The 17,248-nt window shown below is 40.4% G+C and overlaps 1 protein-coding gene across 3 annotated transcripts in view; it reads right to left on the bottom strand.

Moving 5' to 3' along the window:
* The window catches only part of dlgap4a (discs, large (Drosophila) homolog-associated protein 4a), a 90,132-nt gene extending 74,007 nt beyond the window's left edge, over positions 1-16,125 (bottom strand). For 2 of the 3 annotated variants that reach the window (XM_044351756.1, XM_044351757.1), the window contains exon 1: positions 15,991-16,125. The gene's annotated coding sequence lies outside the window, so the exon portion shown is untranslated. The remainder of the gene's footprint in view (positions 1-15,990) is intronic. The other variant, XM_044351758.1, reaches the window with a different exon arrangement.
* Between the last annotated feature and the right edge of the window lie 1,123 nt (positions 16,126-17,248).

Raw genomic sequence — 17,248 nt, 5'->3', positions numbered from 1 at the left:
AAAAAAGCTTCTCATTTCTAGCTGGTGACTGTCCATTTTGCCGGCTGAAATATTAACCATCACTGTCATATTTCATCAGCTGTAGCTAGCTAGGTAATTAAGCTAACATTAGCGCCATGAGTTGATAGAAAAATCTGTCTCCAGCTTTTTAATGTTGCCAGCTGACTCGTTTTAAAATGAGAACCGTGTAAAATGGGTTGTAAATGTGCATCTGATGGCTTCATACACGATATTGTGCTAAAAGACTGAAGCTAAAGCTGCATCACCATTTGATCCATTAAGGGAAAATCGAGTTATTTTGTTCTGATGTGATTGTATGCCTGCTTATTGACTCACATACTTATTTTTCTATGTACAGTATGTTTTCACTTTTAATGTGACAAGAGAAAAGCTTAAAGGGATAAGAGCTAATTGATGTGTTTGGTAAATATAACGCTATCTTGAGTAGTGCTGTCTGGGGTTGCTGGAGTGTAAATGATCCCCAAATCCAATAAAGAGCAAACTCTAATAGCATCCAGGACCCGCTTTCACTCCGTGGGGAAATACTACAAAGTGGATATGATAATCATGAACAGAGCTTTTTCCAACTTAAGATGTAACCTGTAACCCCACAAACTATTGTAGTTAGTTAATGATGTGCTCCTTGGCTTTGGAAGTAACAGTTGCTTACTGTTGTAGGGAATTAGATGTTAGCTGCACATGCTAATGATTGTAGCTTGCGTTAGAGCAAAAAACACACTATTTAATCCATCCTTACACTTTTGCTCTTGAGTTTTTGGTTTTGGAGAGGCTAAAAAAGACTCCACCCTCCAAACTTTTTAAAATCTGAGTATTGTTTACTCTGCATACCACCTCAGCACGAGGAGAAATTTCGAAAGCTTGACAGCTTGCTAAGCTATGATTGGTCCATTGTTGTTCTGGGGAGGGGTTTAGCTAATAGTCAATTAATCACAAACACCACCAACAACCTCCTCACCACCCCACAACCACCATTACTTAAGCTGACATTTCCTCGGTGGTGTACCGCACTCACCTGTTCGGCCAAGTCTGCTCTGCCTGTAAGGCTTCAGCTTGTAACAAATGAGCCTGTCTCGCCCTGTTTACCCTCAGGACCTGCTAACACCACTAATTTCAAACCCAGGCCTCCCTAATTTTTAAATACATTCACCGTCTGGTGTTTACCTTTTCCATTGCTGCGATCAGCAAGAAGAGAAAGAGGGGAGCATTGCATCTAAGGTTTATTAAAAAAAAAAAAACTACATTAATTAAAGCCTCAATGGAATGGGAAAGTCTGAGTCAAACTGAAACTTGAGATGAGGCAGAGTCTCAGTGCGACAGACTCGGTGCCAGGAAGGCAAGGATGTTAAAAAGAAGGAACAGACAGTAACAAGGGCAGAGACAAGGAGAAACGCTTGAGAGAGAAAAAAAAAAAGAAGAGAAAGAGAAAATAGATGGAAGTGGCATTTAGGATAGAAAACTGCCAGCGGAGAGAAAAATAAAAGTAGGTAAACAAAAATTGCGTGGGAGTGCCGTAGACAAAAACGATTGTATAGGATGAATGAGAGAGTATAAGTGATGAGGTGAGGCTGCTGCTCGACAGACCTGTCACAGCTTGATGTATGGGCCTCTTATCTACCAGGACCAAATGCATTACCAAAAACACTGAGACAACATGTCAATATGTCTTACTATGAGCACACGAGGAACAAAACGGGTGGGTGTCAGTGTCTCCCAGTCATGCCTGGAAAAACTCTCACTCCTGTGGCGTGCGTTATATGGAGCAGGTGGGAGAGGGGTCTAAGAAACCATGACGACAGAATGTGATGTCTTAAAGTTAGATTTAGTGGGATATGGCAAACCACACAGCAGGGACGCGGTATAATCACAGCACAACAAAAGCCAAGCATTGTCTACTCATTTGTGTGATATTACATCAATGAGTTTAAAAGTAAAGCTCTAATAATAACAAGTTTTATCTGTGATTTCTTGTGCTGTGTGGTGTTTTGAAGCATGGCAGTACATGAATAGATGAGCTGATGCTGTGAAGGCTAAAAAAAGAATATTGCATAATCAGGTGACTTTGCAAAGGCAGAGCGGTTTCATCTTATTGTCACACAGACGATGGCTGATTGAATGAAGGCCAGGAGTGATGACATAGCAGCAGAGTGAGAGGAGAGTTTATCCTCTGGCCTCAAGGAGGGACAAAGGACAATGGCTCTGAGTGCACAGAGAAAGAATATATGAACATATATATCCACTCAGCTCTTTTCCGTGCCTATACAATTATAAACCCCACTTTGCTTTAATGCTCTGAATACTGGGATAAGGAAAAGGGAGACCTTGATAGCCCGTCAGGCTGACGTTGAGTTCCCAATGACGTTCTTGAGCCTGTTCGTCCATTTGTTTGACAGTTCATCACTACAGAATCATGCAAAGAGAGTTCGGTGCGAAAAGACAAAGATTGACATATTTTTGTGCTATTTCTGGCTTGACAGACAGTTCTAGATGTACAGTAGCTCCACTCAGAGCTGTTTTTAAGTCCAAGTCAAGTCTCAAGTTCTCCAAGTCACAAGTCCAGGTCAAGTCACACATCCTCTGCAGATCTTTCAGGTGTCTGAATGCTGATCATTAAACTGACGCTGCATTTGAACATTTTTCTTTCAATTTTGTGTTATAGGTTGAGGTAAAGTATTGAAATAAAAGTGCTCATGGTACAAAGTAATCCACCATGTGTGCTTGCATGTATTTTAATGGCCTTGTTGGACAACGGTGCATTGTGTTGAGCCATGTTCAAGCGTGCATTTTATCACACAGAGCTAACATCTGTCTGAACTTGGCCTAAATCCGACTTGAGTCAAGTCTCAGGTCTTCGGGTCTACAACTATGACTCCACCACTGTCATCAGAGGATGTGTGACATGACAAGACAGTGACTTTGGGCGTTTCCTGGCTGTTTTTTAATGACATCATTCCAGGCATTAAGGGTAAGTCGTCCTGGTTTAATGTCCTGTGGGGCATTTTCTAGATTTCTGTGGCTTCCATAATCTAGTTGTAGTATTTGTTCCTTTCAAACAAGACAGTCCTGTTTCTTTGGAGTGTTCCTGTAGATTTCTCATTCCCTTGTTCAAAAAAAAAAAAAGTATTTTGTACCAAGAGAAGTATCAGGTCTCATGACGTCACTTTGCTTCTCGCTGTCAGTTTTGTCCTTGGATTATACATCGCCACCTGTGATGCTTCTAAGAAAGGCAGTGGAGCTACAGCCAAAACTGTCAGGGTAAACAAATATGCTAAGCTGTCAACATCCGAGAATGTTGAATCTTTTCCAACTAAGATCATATCAAAAACTGCTAAAAAATAGGAAAAATAAACACTGGAGTTACATATCCCTCAGCATACTTCAAAATCATGAGTCAACACTGTACCAAGTTATTTGATACTTACAGTAGTAGGTACACTACAGCCTCAAACCATAATATACTGTATATTTATCATATACTTTAGATGTGTAGACTGAATCAATTTGACTAAAGAAACAGTCTTCTCCCCCTCACATGCATGTGACTTGTTTTTTACAGCTGCTCAGTTGTCACCATTCATTCTAATGAGGCTTTATGTTTGCATTTGTTAGCAGGGATAATGATAATGGCCTCCTTTATTTTCCCTGTCTCTCATACATCCATATGAAAAATGCGTTCCTGTGCTGTACATTCAAACACACACACACACACACACACACACACACACACACACATTTCCTTTTCTTGAATCATGACATTCAGCTTCTGACGCTCGCCCACATTTCAGTCATCCTTGGGAGGAGACAGAGCTGGCAGCTTCACATCGGCCATCCAGGGACAATGCGGCAGGCAGGAAAGCAGCTCTACTACAGTAGTGGCATGGCAGGTTCAGCTGAAGGAGAAGCACTGACACCCATACTAATGAGACTCTACGCAGCGCAGTGACCAAGCGTATGCAGGAGGATCAGGCAGAAACAATCTCATAGCTACCAGAGAGCATGTTGCCACATGGAAACCCCCTTCTCTCTGCTAGTCAGAAAAAAAAAGTTACTTGCTCTCTTCTCTCTCCATCTCAGTCCTCCCAACCTCTGAAAAATTTTGACAAATCTATTGCACACTAAGCATTTGCAACAGCAGAGCACTGACAAAGACCACATATCGATCTTGGTACTGCAGGAACAACAATCACTGTTGGTCAAGATGCTGCAGGATGAGCACAGATCTTCTTAAATATTCAGTTACAAATTATTAAAATGAAATGAATCCACTACTTTCCTCCTTGATGGCCATCAAACTACCTTTGATACAGATACAGTATCAGATGTGCTACAAGTCTATATTATGATTAACACAATGTTTGTCAAAGCTACTACATAGTGCACATGCATCCCAATATTTTATTGGAAAGACAGCAAAACAGTTCTAAAGAAAGGTAACTGCAAACTGAATTGATGCTTCAAAGAAGATTTATTTAGTACTGCTACAGTGTTTTTTATCTTCAGTTATTTTTATACAAAAAATCTCTTTGAGTGTGAATTATCTTGCATTCCATTGATTGATTGTCTAACTGATGTTTAGACTTCAAACTGTTGTGAATATTATAAATATTTTAGATGAATTATGTGTCTATGCTGATGTAATTAGTGGCAGGTCAAATTATCCAAAGTCAAACACATGATGTAGAAACATTGTAGCTGTACTTAATACATCTTTTGGGAGCATCAAATGATAGAAAAAATAAAATGTTTTTTTTTTCTCTTGACACAGTAGTTTGTTGGAGTCACCTACCAAAACATGTCTGTCACTTACAACCCGTCAAAAGAGGAGTGAACGTCAAGGATTTTGCTTCATATACAACATCAACAAAGAACAAACAACAGAACATAGAAGTGTTTACTGTACGTATATGTGTCTGTGTGATATATAAATAAAAAAAGAAAAGATGAGGATAGGATGGAGAGAGTGCAAGCAATAACCTTTGAGAGCCCTTGCAATTTCTCCAGATGAAATTCATTAGCACCCCCAACAGATTAAGAAAGAGTGAAATTGCCTTTTGATGACAGACAGATGCTCTCCGTGCAGGTGGCGAATCTGAGACTAGCATTAGATCTGCTATTAGTCAGCTTTTAATGCTTAACTGAGCATGTTCCTGTAACTATACGCCACTGAAATGTACAGCATTCAAGTGGAAGTCTAAGACAGGTCTTTTATCAAGGACCTACTGTCATGCTTACAGACATGATCCCTTTGGGAAAGGCTGGAGCTGCATTACATCTCCACGTCATCCAGGATTCGCCCTCCAGCCTCCTGTGGGGCTCAGGAGCATCTTGCTGCCCCATTACCTGCCATTCTTCAGAAACAGCTGCCTCCCTCCTGCTGTGAATCATGCAACAGTGGTGTTTACAATGAACGCGCACCGCCTGTAGAAACACAAACAAGGACGTATAACCTCTGTAGGATGAGGATGGAGGCTGGGCGAGAGTTTGTTCCTGCTGTCTTACAGTTAGTGAGATAGGAAATTTACAACAGACAGCTCAGGGTGACCTGCTCATCGACTGACGCTCCACGCAGAAGCATGGCAATGAGACCCGAGGTCAAGTCACATCGAAGACATCTAAGTGATACAGACGGCCTGCTGTGGCGGCTGCAAGGTTTAGGTACACACAAACAAAAGACAGCAGAGGCATTGCAGAAGTCAGTCCTTTGCTTGTGTTGCTAATCCTGCCGCAGTAACAGAGCAACACGAGTTTCTATTACATCACACATCTTCTCTCTAAACCCAGTGAAAACACACAGCACTGTTGTCCATTAGCCCATGTTAAAGAACAGGGAAAAAAGAAATCTATTAAGTACTGCAATTGGTCACTTATATCCTATTTTGTTTGCCCCTGATTTTATCCTTTAAATATTTGTTTTGTTATTCTCTATACAACATATGAGGAGACAGGCATTACATAATAAATGTATAGTGTTAATATGACAAGATCTCATGTAACTGTGAGTTAGCAATTATTCATGTGACTCTGAGTGCTTCTTAAACACAACAAGCTCCACTTTGTGCAACGAGTGTGAACGCACATGAATGCACACTAAATAATATATACTGTAGCTTGCAAACTGAAGCATAGAAATAAAGGCAGCCGTCATATGTGCTAATGCAATTGTTAAATTTAAGAGAGTGAGGATGTGACCTCATTGTCATGCAAATCTCCTGCAATGCTAATTGCTGAGATAAAACAGAGAGCACTAGATAGTGTATCAACTTAGTTTGGGGATTTATACCGCAGGGATTAACACCGAATAAAACATGTTTAGCAAATTGAAACACCCTTAGGCTGACAGAATGTACACACACAAAATACAGTATGTATATTGTATGTATAGGTATGGTATTGGCAAAGTTAAACCTTGATATACTGGTATAGACCAGGTTAACTGAGGACCAAAACTCTAATGAAGAAAAAAATATAGTAGCACACCTTGTGTCATGTGGTAAACTGTTGTATTTAGCTTCAAGGTTATAGTGAGGGTGAGTGATCATGAGAGTGTTTGTGTTCAGCGGTCCCGGGGGACATGTTGCATCTATCTGTGAAAAGGGAGACAGGCTTCAAATTGCCTCACTGCTGAGGATGACACAGTGCACTATCACTCCTTCAAGCTACAGTCAAAGTTTGTGTGTGTGGGATGAGGGGATGCGGGTGTGTAATGTCACAAGGTTGAATGTTGTTCTTGACTCTTTGTGGCCCTGACAGTGAAGGGGCTGTGTGGGTGCGCTGGAGAGTCTCTCCTGACCAAACGTGGTTGCAAGTTACTAAAGTAGTAAACAAGGTACGGGGGCCGCAAAAACGTGTAGAAACCAGTCACGAAAACACACAAAAACCAAATTGCATCAAACTTGAAACATGAAGTTCCTACAAAGCTCATGCACTGTGAAATTTAGATTAGCTGTTCACAAGCAACCCTGTTTCTGTTTATGTACTACCAATTTGAAACTAAAATATGTTTTTAGAGAAACATAATGTCACCTAAATTATGTTTTTTTGTCAACATGATGAGGAACATTTCTGCATTATATTGATGATCATTAAAGTGGTTATAATCCATTTGTTTATATTTTCAATGGATCACATGACTACGTGGATGTGAAAGGGGATACTAAAAGTGACAAACCCACAGATCATTATCATCCGACTGAAGTTCCCATCAGCTCTACGGAGCTTTATAGCTTCTTTCAGCTCTTTTTTTTTTTTCTGGCCCATAGATTTTCATTTTGGTTCACTCTTACTGCTCTTATAGCATTGTTTTTAGCCGCAGCAGCTGATTTCAATGAAAAAGCTCTAAACACTACACTACCTGCCCAGCAACCAGCTTGTGAACATGGTGGAGCATTTAGAGGCTAAAGAGCCTGATGTTTCCTTCAGGAGTTGGTGGAGACCAAAACAGAGCTAAAAAGAGAGTGAATGCTGGACTTATATTCATCTGGTGGCCCAAAACACGACTCCTAGATAAATAAATAACAATGTTTAAATTGAGAAGTTTGGACTTACCATCCCGTTTATTGTTTCCTTATTAAATTTATACAGTTAAGCGAACCCAGGACACTCGTTTACATTACCATTACGCTATCAATGCATCTTAAAGAAAAATGAGACTATACATGCTCCCAAACAGCTCTGGAGATCTGCACTCTACGGAGTGCACTCTTCTAGTTGAAAATATTGCCAATGAACAAAATCCAGATTGCAATAAAATGAAAATAAATAATAAAATAAAAACTAAATTAGTAATATGCTATAACTATAAGGAAACTGGGTTGTCACAAGCTGCATGAATTGTTGATGGTTTGGCACTTACAATGGAAAGTTATGATATCCCTGCAGTTTTCCAACTTTTCTGTTATCTCAAACTGTGACTTTACGTTAATATGCAAGATCTTGACACTGTGCACAGGCAGGATTAAGTCAAAGCAAAGCTATGGTGTGATTTCCCACTCTCCAACTCAAGCTTAGTTTAATCTGCAGTTCACAAAGGGCTACAGTATTCCTTCTTGAAATCCTCCACTGAAATGTGTGCATATGCATAGGTGTATAAGTGTACATGAAGCAGCTGCAGGTCGAATCATTAAATGATTCAGTTCATATGGACAATAAATGCTATCTGAAGTGATGGTTTTCTGTCAGTTGTTGTTTTGGGTGCTGCCTGCATACTCGTGGCATGGCAGTGTGTGTGTGTGTGTTTGTACCCTCCACATACAGTACTTTAATGTGTGAGTGTTTTTTCATAAATAATTTAATGGTAGTAGGATACTGGCTGCTGGGTTACTGCTGTTGCAGTGGAGATATATTAACATATTACAAAGTTGGTGTCCTCCTTGAGAAATAGTGGATTCTCTCAAATTAAAAGCCTAATAATGAGAAGAGCCTTTTCAGCACATAGAGACCTAGATTTTTTATACACAGTGGCAATCTTTGGTTAATGTGGATGAAAATGGCTAATCACAAAGGCGTGAGGAGCTCTCACAGTCCAGATGTTATGTTTTGGATGCCATATGTCTAGTTCAGGGGGAAAACTGTTACTCAAAGTTTATCATTTACTGTCACTAAAATACAGAAACTCTGGTCTGCTATTGTTTTATCAACAACAGCATTAATTTAACATCAGCTTTTAAAAGAATGATTTTTTTTTTTTTGTATTTTGGGCTACAATTATGTGAGTAGTTTTCCCTTTTTTCAGACAACAGATATCTATTCTAAAGCTGAACCTCCAATATCCATCACCGAAGAATGACAAGCAATACAAACAAATTTTTTATCTTTCAGCTCAAGTACAAAAAGAGTTCAGTGCAACTTGCACACAAACTCGTTACCTATTTTTGCAGCAAACATGCTTACTCATTACTTTAAAGGTGCAGCCACATGTACATATACAAATGTGACTCTACATCCGCCTTGTTAATTATCTCTATTGACACTTCGGACCCTGATACTGTTATCTGTGTATGAAACGATGAGGATCCATGTATGTCAAAAGGTGAAAACAATCCTCAGGTCTAATGAGTGAGACGTGGTGATTGCAACAGGCCCGATGACATGAGGTGTCTTGTCCATATGGCGCTCTGGGCCGGGCTGTGTGACACACCCGGGGGTCAGGTTCTGGTTTGAGTGAATGTAATCGGTGGCAGGTGCCAGAAGGCCGATATCCGATGGTGTTAATCTTCAGACGGCTCAGATCTGCTTTCTGACTCCCTATCAAGATCACTGTCTGTGCATGCTGAGACAACCAACCAGTAGTCAGCAAGTCAAATATATGAAATGAATAATGACATAATCAATTTAACTTGGAATTGATGAGAGGGAATCTTGCTGCAGGCAGTTTCAGGTAAGAATTGATTTCCTCTATGCACAATCTAACAAAAACATAATAATTTCTAACAAGTATTAATTTTCTCTTCCATCTTGTCTACATGATTGTGTTTGTTTACCACTATGTTCCCCTCGCTTGGCCGTCAATATGAGAACGTTTCTCTGTCCTCCTGCTGTTCTCTGGAATGTGTATGTGAATTTATGCATTTGATTTGGATTTGCCAGAGGGAGCCAGGTTTCCAAAAGGAAAAAAATCTGTTTTGAACACCAGTTTTCTTATATTTACATGGACGTAATTAAAGCCATCTTGTGATTCAAGGACAGCGGATATTACAATGAAACCCTGTGAGCTCTGTCCCTGTCCAAAAAGTATTTTTATATACACACAACCACCCACAGACACAATCACCAAGAACTGCCCCAGAAATCCATGCGAAGGTTATAGAAATTCTCTTTGTAGTCGCAAAACAAAATATCCCTGAGCTTTGAATATCACCCTGCATTATTTCCACAGCATCCTCTGCACTGTTCTGCGTTGCTCATCTGCCATTTCTTCTTTCACACAGCAAATGCCTCTCAGACATGTTAAGCAGCTTCACCATCAAGCCTGTTTTATTTCTTATCCATATCAATACGTCGCAGAACAAATAAGCCAAATCTTCATCAAATATTTATTCTTATTACATTTCATTTGAACCCAATTTTAATGCCTGATATCCCGAGAAAACTATAATTGTTCGGATGTTTGAAAGAAAAATATGGACTGCCATAAAAACACTGACATGAACAAACAGCTGTTGCTTGGATCTTCCCTGCAGTGGACACACGAGACATAATTAATCACCAAGGGACACAGACTCATAATTGCTGTGTGCTGATTAATTGTCCCTGGTGAGGAACGTTCAGCTTAACATGCAAATTTGTGTCAGAGGATCCATTCAGCGACGCAGCCCAGGCAGGGACTTATTGTAAAATGACACATGCAGGGAGATAACAAGACGCTTGTCAGTAGCCTACTGTAAAACAGTTGTTTCTATTTTGAGCTCTTATACACACACAGTAAATGTGAGATATTATAACTCTCATTTGATGAATACCGAGGGCCAACATGCGAGGAGAGTTCTTTGGTGTGACGTAGTAGATTGTTTATCGTTTGATTTGATTTGTCCTTGGCTTTCTGCTGCATTAAACAAACTGCTAAACAAGACAGGAGAGGAAATGAAAGGAGAGGAGATGAAAGGAGAGAAAAAGTAAGGAGAAGAGAAGTGACAGGAGCAGAGGAAAAGAAGAAGAGAAAGGAAGAGAGTAGAAGAAACCAAATGAGAAATATAGAAAGGAAAACTGAGAAGAGAAGAGAGAAGGAGACGAGTAGGGCCGCAACTAACTATTATTTTCATTATCGATTCATCAGTTAATTATTTTCAGAAAATGGTGAAAAATGTTGTTTCTCAAAGCTCAAGGTGACGTCCTCAAATGTTTTGTTTTGTCTCGACCAACAGTGCACGTCCCAAAGATATTCAAAGACTTAAGAAACCAGAAAATATTTACATCTGAGAAGATGAAATCAGTGAATGTTTATGTTTTCTTAAAAAATGACTCAAAATGATTAATTAGTTATAAAAAAAGTTGGTGATTAATTTTCTGTCAAACCTTGATTACTGTACTCAACTAATTGTGCAGCTCTAGAAGAGGAGAGGAGAGGAGAGGAGAGGAGAGGAGAGGAGAGGAGAGGAGAGGAGAGGAGAGGAGAGGAGAGGAGAAGATAAAAAAAGACGAAAAGGGAAGAAAGGAGAGGAGAGAAGAGAAGAAAAGAAGGGACAAATGGGAGGAGAGGAGAGAAAAGGGAGTGAGAGGAGAGGAGAAGAAAGGAGAAAAGAAGGGATGAAAGGAAAGGAGATGAGAAGAGAAGCGAGGAAAGGAGAGGAAAAGGGTCGGAAGGAGAGGAGAGAAGAAGGGAAAAGAAGGGACGAAAGGGAGGAGAGAAGAGGAGAGGAGAGGAAAGGAGGAGAGGAGAAAAGAAGAGACAAAAGGAAAGAAGAGAATAAGAGAGGAGAGGGAGGAGGAGAGGAGGGAAGATGGGATAAGAGGAGAGGAGAAAAGAAGGGATGAAAGGAAATCAGATGAGAGAAGTCAGGAGAGAAGAAGAAAAGAGACAAAAGGAAAGGAAAGGAGAGGAGAGATGAGAAGAAAAGAAGGGATGAAAGGGAGGAGGAGAGAAGAAGGGAAAAAAGGAAAGGAAAGGGGGAGAAGAGGAGAGGTTGGAAGAGGAGAAGAAGAGATGAAAGGGAGGAGGTGAGGAGAGAAGAAGGGATGAGAGGAAAAGGAGAGAAGTAACCTGATGGCAGGAAAGGTCATTGACTCAGCAGCACAGAGCAGCGTCAGTGGAGGCAGACTTCATTCACCTCCGAGCACTTCATCAGCTCCTGCACGAGATGAACTGAGAACAGCATTACCAAGGTCATAAAAATCTCCCTCTGTTGCAGACATATATAGAATGAGACGAGCCGCTCTCCTTAGAGATGAAATCACACTATTTCGCTCTCCATTTGAGTCCTCTTTATCCACAAATTTGAGAGGGCGATGATGAGACAATAACTGAACAGATGGAGCAGTAAGACACTTCACCAATGATAAGGAGGAAGTGTACACACGGCTGAGTTCAGAGCGCCGTTCTTCTGCCTGAACTGAAGTTACACTGACGGCTTGTTGCTATGGTAAATGTGGAGAAACAACAGCTTGAAATGATATACTGTATATACTGTATTTAAACTATTCCATATCCCAACACATTAATATTTTCTTTTCTTCCTTTCAAACTGCAATAGTGCATAGTGTGGATCCCTAGTGATAACAGACTATGGTAGCGTGAATATGAGCTAAATTTCAACAGACATAACAGCGTAGGAGACTCAGCAATCCATACTGACTCGGTTATAGCGCTACATCATTCAATATGTAACACAGCATGATGAGTGACATGAAAGGCTGGTGAATCTGCTATATTGTAATTACCTTGTTGTGTATGTCAACTGACCTTAACACCCACCACATACAGCTGATAGTGGAGAGCGAGGTAGAGAGACACCAGTTAATATAACAGTGGAGAAGAGGAGAAAAGAAGAGACTGGGCTTCTCCGTGTTCATTGAAATGCCAATTAGACCAATACCTTATGACATTTCTGCTCTTTCTCTTCTCATGAAACAGCTAATGCACCCCAGCATGGGCAGTCATACTCGAAGAAGCCTTATAATGTAGAAGCTCTAATACAGGTCTGACACACTAAGATTTTAACACTTTTCACCTCTTTTCTGCTGCCATCTCTAAAACAGAAGATGGGAAACACATCTCAAAGTATTTCCATTACTTGTAGTGGTAAAAGTAGCAAGTGGCAACCTCCATGGCTGAAAAATTAAGCCAACATCGAAGTGCCGAAAACTGCAGTTCCTCAAATGGCCACCTGAGGCTGGCTCCAAAAGTGAGTCAATCCCCATAGACCCTCATGTTAGAATTGCCCAACTTTACAGCAGAACTAAACATGTTTACAGTGGTACAAAAAACAGTTTTATAACAATTATAAACAAACAATTATAGCTAATTTCCCCGTTCATGACAACTGTACAGGGAAGTTTTATATAACTCACCCGTTTAAAGTTTATAAAGGACTAAAGTTATGCATAATTAAGGGCGTGGTTGTTTTGAGTGACAGGTGGGTGCCATCACAGGCAAGTCACTGCCACAACAACAACACTGGTTAGGTAGCATAACCCCAGATTCACAGAGTATAGGTGTAGCCATAGCCGTAACTCAGTATGTTTTCAGTTCATGAAAGAAAAAAGTTGTTCAGTGTTCAAAAGACCCTCTAAGGAGTCGAATGTTCAGTTTTTACAGTACATTTAGTTTGAATGGTTTTAAGCCTGTTTTTTGCAAGTGAAAATTAGCATAAGTATTATCACAGTTAACCATAGACTGTGCTAACCAAGTTAGCAGCTAGCGTTAGGGTCAGCTCCACCCTCTCGTCCAAATATGGTCACTTCTGGCTCCAAAAATCCAAGATGGCGTTGGTCAAAATGCAAACTCAAGGCTTCAAATGGGTGATGTCATGGTGGCTACCTCCACTATTTTTTAACAGTCTATGTGTATCCGTCTGAAAATGTATTTAACCTAAGTTGTGAGAAGAAGATGGTATATTTTTGTTATCTGCCTGCCAAATATACAATCACTGTTTGCTGGGAAAAGTGCACTAAAGCCAAGCTCGCTACGATGGAAAAACTGACATTTTAGAGGGAAAATCCAGGGACTTTGAAAAAATGTGTGTATCATTAATTTACTTCCTGAAAAAGGAGCTCTATGGAGGATTTTTCAAAACAGGATTGTTTGTGCACCATCAGTACTTTTCTTCTTTTCCCTTTTCCATTTTTTCCTGTTTCTTCATTTGGTTTTTTGTATGTTTTTTTTCTTTCTTTTTTGATTTTTTTTTTGTATGTTTGTACCTAAAGTATTGAAAGTAAAATTATTTGTTATGCAGACAAACTGCATGGCCCCTGTGATTGTTAAACCTGCAGTGCAGAACTTTTGTCTCCCCCTTCTGGCAGTGAGAGTAATTACACAAACACTGTCAATGTCATTGCCGCAGACCAATCATTGCTGGTTGATGTAAAATGCATCACTACAGGTGCGCCAGCGCGGGAAAGTCACCACAGACACCAGATTTAGAAACTCCGGTATACTGCGAAATACGGAGAGACTTACTTTTAAATATATGATATTTTTGGATAATTGTAACTGATGCATTCATGTTTTTACTGTTGCAACAACATATATTTCTTAAGTTGATCATATGTTTTGTATGTAAAATCATAATCAGAGTAGCTATAGCTGTCAAATAAATGTAGTGTATTAAAAAGTACAATATTTCCCTCTGATAAGTAGAGAGTAGAAGTATAAAGTAACATAAAATTGAAGCACTCAAGTTAAGAGCAAGTACTTTGAAATTGTACTTAAGTATAGTCCTTAAGTAAATGTACTTAATTATATTGCACAACTGGAAACTAGTGAAGCTGGAAGGAGCTTTCAACCTTTTCAGGACAAGAACAAACGCTCATGCAGACAATTTGAATGACAGTAATCTAAATGTGAACTCAATGTATTCAATATAACAGTTTCAGTTGTTGCAGGATTCCCTGGTGTGAAAAGACTTTTAATGCTCTTTGTCCTTTAACGTCATACCGATGTGTGATCCTGTGCGGTATCTTGTCAAATCACTCCCTGCAGTAGCCCTGACTAAGCCGGTTTTAAAAAAACACCCATCTTGGATCTGAGCCAGCTGGGTTTCCTTCAAACTCCCCGGTATCATCGTGGCTGTTGGCTCCCTGGCAGCAGCTATGACATTGACACCTTAGTGAGAGCCTCCAGTCCACCACCAACAGAGGTGCTTTACACCGGACTGCTCCTGTACTCTGTTTACACTGCTCTGCTTTTACTCACCTGCTGTTTGTTATAAAAGCAAACAACCCTGTACGCATTTAAAAGCATGTATAGAGTCAGAAAACAGAAAAAAAGCGGGCATCTGCCATTCATACTATATTGTGAAGTGCAAAGCTTTAGTTGTCAGGCTGCCCAAGCACTCAATGTGTCTCTGCCTGCGGAGGCTGCGTGCACACTGCTGCACTAACATCCTTCAGTGTGCCATCCACAGATTTGTGGTCCCATTGAGCTGTGGATGAATTATTAATCAGCCCCTTCCACTAACAAAATGGGCTTCTAATTGTAGGGACTCCTGTTTGACAACAACAACTGAAACACAGGCATTGATACAAACTGGCTATCGATCAACCCCCTCTCCCCTCTCCCCTCTCCCACCACCCCCACCACGGACGCAGCCTCATCTTAAGCATCAGAGGATCAGAGGAGAAGTGTGCAGGTTTATATCCAGGCAACTCTATGCTCTCTCATATTTTTTCACATACAACTAACATTTTATAGATGCAAAATAACAGTCATGTTTTCTAATGTTTCTGGCAGTGAGGGAGATGAAACTTCAAAGGGAGAATAAACTGTGGTTTTAGATTTTATAGTCATCTAAAAGCCAGAGAAAAGCCATGCAACCAATGATAATTTAGTGCTGATTAATTCAAAAATCTGCACCGAGTTAAAAAGCTGACAGCAATTTGCTCAATTGTTCTCAAAAGACATGTTTTTTTCCTTTCAAATCTCTAAATTCACTTTCTGTTTTTAAATGTTTTAAAGCTTTAAATATATTCTACTTGCCACTGCTTCTGTAAACTGACTTGGCAGTCTGGAGCCCAGCTTCTAGTCCAGGCATCCTGAGGTGAACCACAGTCAAACTGCTGATAAAAACAGGCAGCTGGCGTGACATTCACAAGTCACATATCGGCATCTTGCAGCTACAGCCGCACTCGTGAGCGGACAGGTGAAGAGCGACCTATTCAAAGCAGGCAAATCGTCAATTTCAACTCAAGAGGGGGATTGACGATGCAACAATGCAGCCTGATGAGCTCCAATCGAGCCTTCAGTGTTGTTGTTTTTTTTTTTTTTTGTGACTGAAACCCGCAACGCCCGATGTAAAATCCTGAATATGTCAACAAGCTTACCTTTGTCATGTTATTGTAATCAGCTGCAGATGGGTGTCGGTCACACGCGAATAGTTATCCAGCTCTTACATGTCGGCCGTATCACTGTCACCCGGCTGTTTATCTGTCGGGAAGGTAAACAAGACGGTCCTATAATATTGCTAGAAATATATAATTGCCTTTTTTTTATCCCTTAGATGTAGCTATGGCACAATATCTCTGCGGTCATTGCTTGCTTGTCCAGTACAGCGGTTCTTCTGGTTGCAGCTCACCGGTTTAGAGAGGGATCCATCACGGCAGGGAAAACGCAGTTTGGAGGCTGCCGGTGATGCTGCTGCAGCAGCGTTTGGTCCGTCGAGACGCGGGATGAGAGAGGTGGGGGTGGGGGCATCCGAGGGCCCACGACAAAACACTCAGCTCCGAAAATGAACTCATCGGAGCCGAAATCACGGTCTCATGAGCAAACGGTGGTTGATGAATCATTATGCGCACAGAGAGGCAACATGACTGAGCAGCCTGCGCGTGTGCGTGTGCGTTTTTATCTCATTCTTTCGCGTGTTTCTGAGGAGTGATGCTGTTTGATGATTCAAGGAGAGAGAAACAAATTTATTTAAAGGGACAATAAAGGGGGGAATTCATTCAACAAGACAACTGTCCGCCTATGACAGAGCATCAACTGATGATGTTTCCGGTGACACTTTGTTTGGTTGGTTTATTGATACGCTGTGTTACTGACTCATACACTTTTTGTGTGAGATGTTCAATCCAAATTAGTTTTATGAATTTGTGAATCATGGCTGGATTACAAAGTAGGCAACATTCCCCCCAAAAGCTCCAGGTTTACTCCATCTATATAATTTGAAAAATCGAAAATATATATTTAAAAATTGGCACCACTGAAGCACAATATCAACTATGACAGGTCCTCCATCCTCCATCTTGTGGCCCTGCGGTCTTAAAGGATAGGTTCACATTTTTTAAGTCTGTCTTAAAACAATAGTCAGGTGCCCAAATGAATAGTAAAACAGGTTTTGCTTGCTGTAATCATCCCTCCTGTTTATATTGACCATTAGAAGATCTCCTCCTTATGTACTTACAGTGTAAGTGATGGGTTGCAAAATCCACAGAAAACAGCAAAAATGTATTTAAAAGTTTATCTGAAGCAAATATGAGGCTTCAGCTGTCTAAGTTAGTCAAATAAAATGGATATCTTCTCTCTTCAACAGACAGTGTTTTTCCGTTCAGCTGCAGTGGAAGGATCGTAACAAAAAAAGGGATT

Source organism: Thunnus albacares, chromosome 5, assembly GCF_914725855.1.
Source record: "Thunnus albacares chromosome 5, fThuAlb1.1, whole genome shotgun sequence".
Taxonomy (NCBI): domain Eukaryota; kingdom Metazoa; phylum Chordata; class Actinopteri; order Scombriformes; family Scombridae; genus Thunnus; species Thunnus albacares.
The sequence above is the reverse complement of the archived record's forward strand: the minus strand, read 5'-3'. Positions and strand labels throughout refer to the sequence as shown.